This window comes from Elephantulus edwardii, unplaced genomic scaffold (genome assembly GCF_000299155.1).
Source record: "Elephantulus edwardii isolate Elephantulus edwardi_28Jun2011 unplaced genomic scaffold, EleEdw1.0 scaffold00221, whole genome shotgun sequence".
Taxonomy (NCBI): domain Eukaryota; kingdom Metazoa; phylum Chordata; class Mammalia; order Macroscelidea; family Macroscelididae; genus Elephantulus; species Elephantulus edwardii.
In genome coordinates, this window is record NW_006399971.1 from 1,003,089 (window position 1) to 1,011,275 (window position 8,187).

The window sequence follows — 8,187 nt, forward strand, 5'->3', positions numbered from 1 at the left end:
CTCCCTGAGGTCTTATTTACTTTAAACAAGAGGCTTAAAAAAACAACCAATAGTATGTTGTTGTTATGTGCCATTAAATTGGCTGCGATAGGTACAGCAGCTCAGAACCCTTCCCTGTTGTGAGCCACTAATTGTGACACACCAACCCCCATTGCCCCAGATACTGTATCAATCCATCCAGGTTCTTCCTCTCCTGTGCTATCCCTCCACCCTTCCAAGCATGATGTACTTCTCCAAGAACTGGTCTCTCCTGGCCATGTGCCCAAAGAGAAGGACTAGTACTCCCGTATCAGAACTGCCCAATGGGCAGATTTATGGAAAGTGGTTATTCTGCTCCACCAAGAAAGTTTTGAGTAGATTAGCATCTAGACTAATTTGTTAAGTGTATGGGCCTTTGGACTCCTGTGAATAGCCACTGACACTGACTGTTCTGTACTGAGAAAATCACACGAGCGGTCCCTTTTTCATATTCCTATCCCTCCTGTCAGATTTTCCTCATCTACAGCTTATGAATTTTATCCCTGTTCATTCACATTTCCCTAGACTTGACAGTGGCAGCTCCCTAAGATACTGTTAAATGCTGTCAGGTCAACTATAACTTATAGCCACCCTATGCATAATAGCTCTGAACCCTGCTCTATCCTGAACCAATCTCACTGTCTTTGACACACCTACCTTTTATTACCCCAGTTATTGTGGCAATCCATCTCATCTGATGTCTTCCTCTCTTGTGCTGTCCCTCAACCCTTCTAATCATGGTATCCTTCTCCAAAGACTGGTCCCTCCTGGTTGCATGCCCAAAGTATGTGAGACAGCCTCAAAATCCTTGCCTCCAAGAAGCAGATTGGTTTCAACCCTCTCCAGAACAGACTCATTTGTTCTCTTGGAAGTCCATGGTATGTTCGATATTCTTCTTCAGCACCACAACTCAAAGGCATAAATTCTTCAGTCATCCTTGGTCATTGTCCAGCTCTCTGAAGCATAGCAAGTAATTGCAAAGACAATGGCCTGGATCAGGTGCACCTTAGTCTCTACACTGACATTGTTGCTCCTCAATACTGTACAGAGGTTTCTGGCAGCAGGATTTCCTAATATTAATTCATCTTTTGATTTCCTAGCTGCTGGTACCAAGAGTGTTGATAATGGAACTGAGCAAGCTGAAATTGTTAACAATCTCAAATCTCTTCTTTACCTATCATGCTGCTGCCAATTGGTCCAGTGGTAAGAATCTTCATTTTCTTTATGTTGAGTTTCAATCCATATTGCAGACTATAGTCCATGACCCTCTGCAGCAAATTCTTCAGGCCCTCCTTAGTTTCAACACGTAAATTTGTGTCATCTGCATACGCCGTCCTTCATGTAATGAAATGATACCTTGTCCATGTAACATACTCAGGCATCCAAGTTATTCTGCCTAAGCCTCAGAGCCTGGGAATAAAATAACCCAGTATATGCAGGACTTGGGTTGTGAAAACTATTTGCTTTATATTTAACTGAATTAAGCATTAAGAATGCAGAAGCTGTTAGGTGTCTTCTTTCTCCTAAAGAAAGTAACAACCACCACAAAAAAAAACCAAAACCACTCATTCTCTTTGTGCTTTGTTGTTAAACTCCCATATACTATTGGGATAGCCAAAAGGACAATATGGAAATAGGAATCCTCATCCAACTAATGTGTGACCTGCTGCAAATATATTTTGGTGTTTTTCCTAACCTTAGTTATTTTTATGTCAGTTGCTAGGACAAACAATATACAAGATTTCTTTTTTCCCTCCTCATGAAGGAACTTTTTTCTGCCCTGTAAATGACTTATACATATTTAAAGAGGCAATAGTGATTCAGAGGTAAAATTATCAACTTATATGAAAATTCCGAATTTGATTCCAGCTAATGCACCTCAAGCAGCCAATTTCCAGCAGAGTTCTGCCAGGTTTCAGCAGGAATTCCACAGTAAATTGGACTATGAAGGAAGGTGACAAACTGCTTCTGAAAATCCATCCTTGAAAACACAATGGTCCAATCCACAACTAAGGGTATGGTGTTGCACTAGACAGTGTTTTGTTTTGCTGCACATGCATATATCAGTGTGAGTCTAGGGTGTTTTGAGAGGATGAGCAATTATTTACAAGGCTGACTTCAAGCTATTGAAAATGATTGCTGTAAACAAACCAATGGGGGTGGAGGGACATTTAAACTTCGAGTAAATGGTTTGTGGCAGAAGCTAGGACTAGGGGAGTAAAGAATTACAATAACCATGTTCCCTACTTTGTCATCAAAATGAGAATTACCTTGAGTCTCTGCATACAAGCAAATAGGTGAAAACACATATTACCTTATTTTCCTTTTTTTAAATTGATATTTTAATGAAAGTTTATAGAGAACATGAATTTCCATTCATTCATTGTTGCACATTTTCCTCCCTGTCCACCTTTCTCACCAGTTTGCTTTCTCTGAAAAAAAAATTATTTCATTGTTGTACAATCCCCCACTCTGAGTCCACTTTACTATGCAGCTCTTATTCTGGACTCTTGTCATGCAAATAATACCTAATCATATATTCCTTTTAAGCAGTTCTCTCCCTCTTCTGTTTCAATGTAGTATACATTATTTATCCCCTCTTTTCTTAGTTACCCCCAACCCCAATGTTAGTCCTGTTTTGTAACAGTGGCATTATGCAGTATTTGTCCTTTTGTGACAGAGATATTTCACTCAGCATAATATCTTCCAGGGTCACCATTTTATGTAATAATTCATGAGTTCTTTGCTTTTCAGTGCAGCATAATACTCCATTGTGTGAATTTACCACAGCTTCTCTATCCATTCGTTTGTTGATGGGCACTAGGGTTGTTTCCAATTACTTGCTATTGTGAACGACGCGGCAATAAACATGGGTGTGCATAATTACCTTATTTTCCTTGTGTTTCTTTCATCTTACTGTGTAACTGAGACCCTGTATCTTAATCTAGATTCTTTCATGATTCAACAACTCATTGCCATTGAGTCAGACTTATCATAGCTGACCCTCCAGTGGGTTTTCAGAGGCTATAAAACACACAGACAGAGATTAACCATCCATCTTCCAAGGAGAAGCTGGTGGATTCCAAGATGTCTTTGCATTGGCAACACAACTCCTTACCACTAGGCCACCAGAGTTTCCTATTAGACCTGTTACAATAAAGACTAGTGTGCTATTGAGCAAATGGCATACAGCATAAGATTACAGAAAGAGCAGGATCACTTCCATAACATTAGTGCATACTTCTAGAACATATACTACACCTGCCAAGAATTGTGTTAGGTGCATGGCATTGGTGTTCATAATCATGACCATAATTACACATGAAATCTTATCACTAATATCATGTCATGTCTGACATGAAACACTAAGCTTATGTAATTTACCAAAAATACTAAAAATGAGGAAATTCAAGCTGACACTATGTGCCTAATGTGTCTATGTGCCAAATACTGCACTATCCTGAGGGACACCAAAGCACAGAGCTGGTAAGACTTCACACAGACTCCCAAACCTTTGCATCTAACTCATCCAAAGCGTCCTCTTCCAATGCCACTTTCTGCCCTGTGACTAACAGCAGATGCAAATTCTGTGGTGAACCTGAGTGAGGTTGAGAGATGGGAGATGACTGGTAATCATGCCTCCATTAAATATAATGTAAAACAGGAACAATCACAAAGCACTTCGGGTTCATTGTTTTTCAGTGCTGCATAGTATTCCATTGTATGAATATGTCATAGGGGTTTTTATCCATTAATTTGTTGTTGAGCCCTTGGGTTGCTTCCATCTCTTTGCTATTGTAAATGAAACAGCAATATACATATATCTGTTTGGATGGAGGTTCTGGCTTCTTTAGAGTATATATTCCCAATAGTGGCATTGAAGGTTCAAATGGTATTTTTACTTCCAACTTTTCTGAGAAAGTGCCAAACTGTCTTCCACAGTGGTTGCACCATACCAGCAGTGAATAAGGTTTCTAATCTATTCACAACTTCACCAGCATTGCTTGCTACTCTAATGAATTTGTAAAACATTACACAAACTGGGGTGGGGGTGGGGGGACTGGAGGACATCATGCTGAGTGAAATATCTCAGGCACAGTAGGACAAATACTGCATAGCACCACTGTTATAAAGCAGGTCTGATATGGGGGTTGGAAGGAGAATAGTGTAAGACTAGATAGGTAATGGTGGTCATTGCATTGGAAAAGATGAATGAAAGAACTGTTTAAAGGGAATATATAACTGTGCATTAGACATATGACAACAGCCCAGAATAAGAGGTACACCATTGCAAAGATGACTAAGGGGAGAAGGAGGGAGGTAGTTGTGCAACAATGAATTAATATTTTCTTTTTACAAAAAGGTGAACTGGGGAAGGGGGTAGAGAAAGGGGGCAAGATGTGCAACAATGAATGAATGAAAATCTAACTTCTGTAAACTAATTAAAATGTGATTTTAAAAAAAAAAACAACAAAGCACTTCCAGGGTTCTGGAAGTTTAAATGAGTCATTAGCTGTACATCTCTGTAACTAAAGAGCTACAAAACAGCCCAGTTTTGTCTGCCCTTGGCCATCTCATTAGGGCACAGGCCTGGGATCCATCACCTCCTGGCCAAGGTGCTCATGCCAGGCCCAGCTGCCCCACTTTGCAGAGCTGGTCCCTGCCCCGCTGACTTAGTTCCACTCTGTCCCACTGCGGCCCCCTCATGCCATGTGGCTAGTGAGCATCCCACCACGAGGCCACACCAAGACCCAGTCACCACGCAGTGCCCCTCCAACACCCTGCTGCCTCGGGGCTGCTCCACCCTCATGAAGGAACTTTTCAATGGTGCTAATGATTACACTCTGAAAATGTTATTACTTACGAGTGTGGACATATCCTCCATATCCCATAAGTTACTCTGAATGCCATATGCATCACTATGCTTGAAAGATTTGTTTCCATATAATTATCAATGTATCTTTGAAAATAAAATTCTTAAAGTATCCACATTTTAGCCTATGCAAATGTCATTTTTGCTGTATGGTTATTCAGATATCACTAAAAAGGATATCATTCATGAAGAAAATAAAAAGGGCATTAAAAGGGGTCAGAAAAGGCCAAAATGGATGTCATAAGGAACTCTGAATATTTCACTAAAATACCAAAAAGCAAAAATAAAGGGAAGAAACAAAGAGTTGAACAGAAAACTTCAATGAGCAGCTCATAAAGCAAAATACTATAACAAAATCTACAAAGACCTGTAATCAGAAAATAAAAAGGGAAGAACTTGTCCGCCCCTGTTTGAAAGTTAAAGAGTTATAGAAATTGAACAGAAGGCAGGCAGCTGGTAAATCAAGGAGTTGTTCCCAGATGTCAGACTTCCTGAGCACATCACAGCTCCTGGCAAACTTATTTATGACACATTCTAGGCACAAAGTGAATGACTTGGCTTAAAATCTTGAGGTGGAGCTAATGTGCATAGTGAGTGTGATGTTAATTCTTGTTAGGTGCTGTCAAGTGACTTAAAGGAAATAGATAAAACACAGCACTAACATCTACAGAACGTTGAATGGCAAAGACAATAGTACATAGCAAAACTAAAAAAACTTTTATTTTCTACTTGCTCCCAGTGTAATTTCTAGATTACCTTTAACAGTATCCTCTTAACGAGGTATTTTGAAGTTTAACTTTTACACCCCAGCTATAAACAAAGTATGAGTTTTTTTAAAAAAAAAATTGCACGTCATCAGTATCTGAAGTCTTTGCAAGGCTTTTGTTGCCTCGTTTCTGCAATTTCCAGCCTCATTTCTGTCACCAAGGGCATAGACTTTTGTACAATCAATGATAATATTCAATGCAAAATACTTTAAAAAAAAAAAACCAAACATAAATGGCGACTATATACAAGGACCTAACTTTACTGATAGGCAAATTTAAATTAAAATGAAGACAGTTAAAACAAGCCCACATAAGCCAAGTTTATGACCTTGAGTTTACATACTTCTTAGCTGTGTAATTGGGAGTAAATTGTTTTCTCCTCTCGTTTTTTAATTTTCTTATAAATTGGTAAGAAGAGAAGTGGATGGGGGGAAATATTTCAACATCCTAGAAAGTACTGAAGAGCAATGGTGTCTCTCTGGAGATTAAGGTGCGTCTGATACAGGCCATGGTCTCCGCAATCACTTGTTATGCATCAGAGAGCTGGACAATGACCGAGGAGGATAGAAGGAGAATTGATGTCTTTGAGCTGCGGTGCTGGAGAAGAGTATTGAGAATACCATGGACTGTTAGGAAAACAGATTCATCCTGGAAAGGGTTAAACCGGGTGGCTCCTTGGAGGCAAGGATTCTGAGGCTCCGTCTAACATACTTTGGTCATGTTGTAAGGAAAGACCGGTCCTTGGAGAAAGACATCATGTTTGGGAGGGTGGAGGGACAGCGCAGGAGGGGAAGGCCCTCTATGAGGTGGATTGATTCAGTGACTGGGATAATTGGGATGGGTGTGTCAGAGACAGTGCGATTGACACAGGACAGAGCAGATTTTAGGGCTGTTGTACATAGGGTCGCTATAAGTTGCAAGCGACTCAATGGCACATAACAACAACAACAACAACAGACAGTTATGATACTTATGCCATTCTTTGACAATGAGTAAAGAAGCTGAGAATGAATCTTGGAAGACTTTGGAGATGTCTGAGCAAGAGAATGTCATGACTATATGACTACACAACTAGACATAGTCGTTAGAAGACTCATTTGTTAACTGGCTGTCTTAGGCTGGCTTCACAAGAGAAGCAAAATTAAGTATATATGGGAGCTCAGTCAAGTAGTTTAGTGGTAAGGGGTTGTGCTGCCAACTCTAAGGCAGGAAGTTCAAATCCATCAGCTACTCTGCGGGAGAAAGATAGGCAGTCTCTTGCTGTGCAATTTACTGCCTCTGAAAACCCTCCAGAGAGTCAGTTATGAATCAGTCGTAACTCGACAGTACTCAGCCACACACACATACACACATTTATGTTCTGACTCATAGGGACCCTTCTGGGTTGTGTTCCGTCAGGAGACTGTTGACCAACAACTTACAAAATAATACATATATATATTCACTCAAAAATGTATACTTGTGCAGATCCACAGTATTGGTCACATTCTTCACTTTGCATCATCAATCTATTTTTAGATAAATTGTTTCACCACACATTATCTTAGACTCACTGCCCACCATAAACTTTTCATCCATGTTTTAAAGTACTTTCTTATATTTGGTCTTATATATAGTCTTTTTAAAGAATTTAACACTCAACACATGTTATTTACTAGTTGAGCTAAACTGTTGTTTAAAGATTACTTCATGGGATACTTTTGGTTAAAGGCCTAAAGAGTATTTAAAAAAATAGATCTGGAGATTTCTCCAGTCTCATTGAGGGGGCTCTAGTGGCCTGCTGGTAAAAAACTACACTGCAATCCCCCAGGCATGCTGTTTGAATCCACCACCTGCTCCACAGGAGAAGGATAAGCAATCTCCTCCCATACAATTTACTGCCTCTGAAAACCTGCTGGAGGGTCAGCTATCATTCAATCCTGACTCGACGACACACAGCAACTACAATCATTCTCATTGAGTTAAAAAAGTCTGGCGTCTTTATAATTTTTCAGTTTTGTTATACATTTATCTACTTTGGATCAGCATCTATTTTGACCATGATAAAAATCTTCAGTAATAGTAGCTGGTAGCTGGGCATAATCCTGGTGGTGTGGTTTTTTTTGGTGTTTTTTTTTATCTCATGACAAGGAAAGCAGTAGTGTAACAAAATAAAAGGTCCTACTCTACCAGTTATGTCAGTGAGGCAGTTGTTGTTAGGTGCTGTCAGGTAGAGTATAACTCATAGTGGCTCTTTGAACAACAGATCTGAACACTTTCCTATCCAGTTCTAACCTCACATTTTTTTACACACTCAAGCACATTGCTTCAGTCACTATGTCAGTCATCCTGGTTGAGAATCTGTCTCTTCTTCATTGTCCACCATTAAAGGATGTTCACCTAACTGTTTCTCCTTGTTTACATTGACTTCCAATCTGGACTCTACCTCTAATACAATATCCCTGTCCCTTCATTGTTCATAGAGTCCTCAGAGGCCTACTATTTCAGGAGTGGATGGCTAATCTTTCTTCCTGTTGTTGTTGTTGTTAG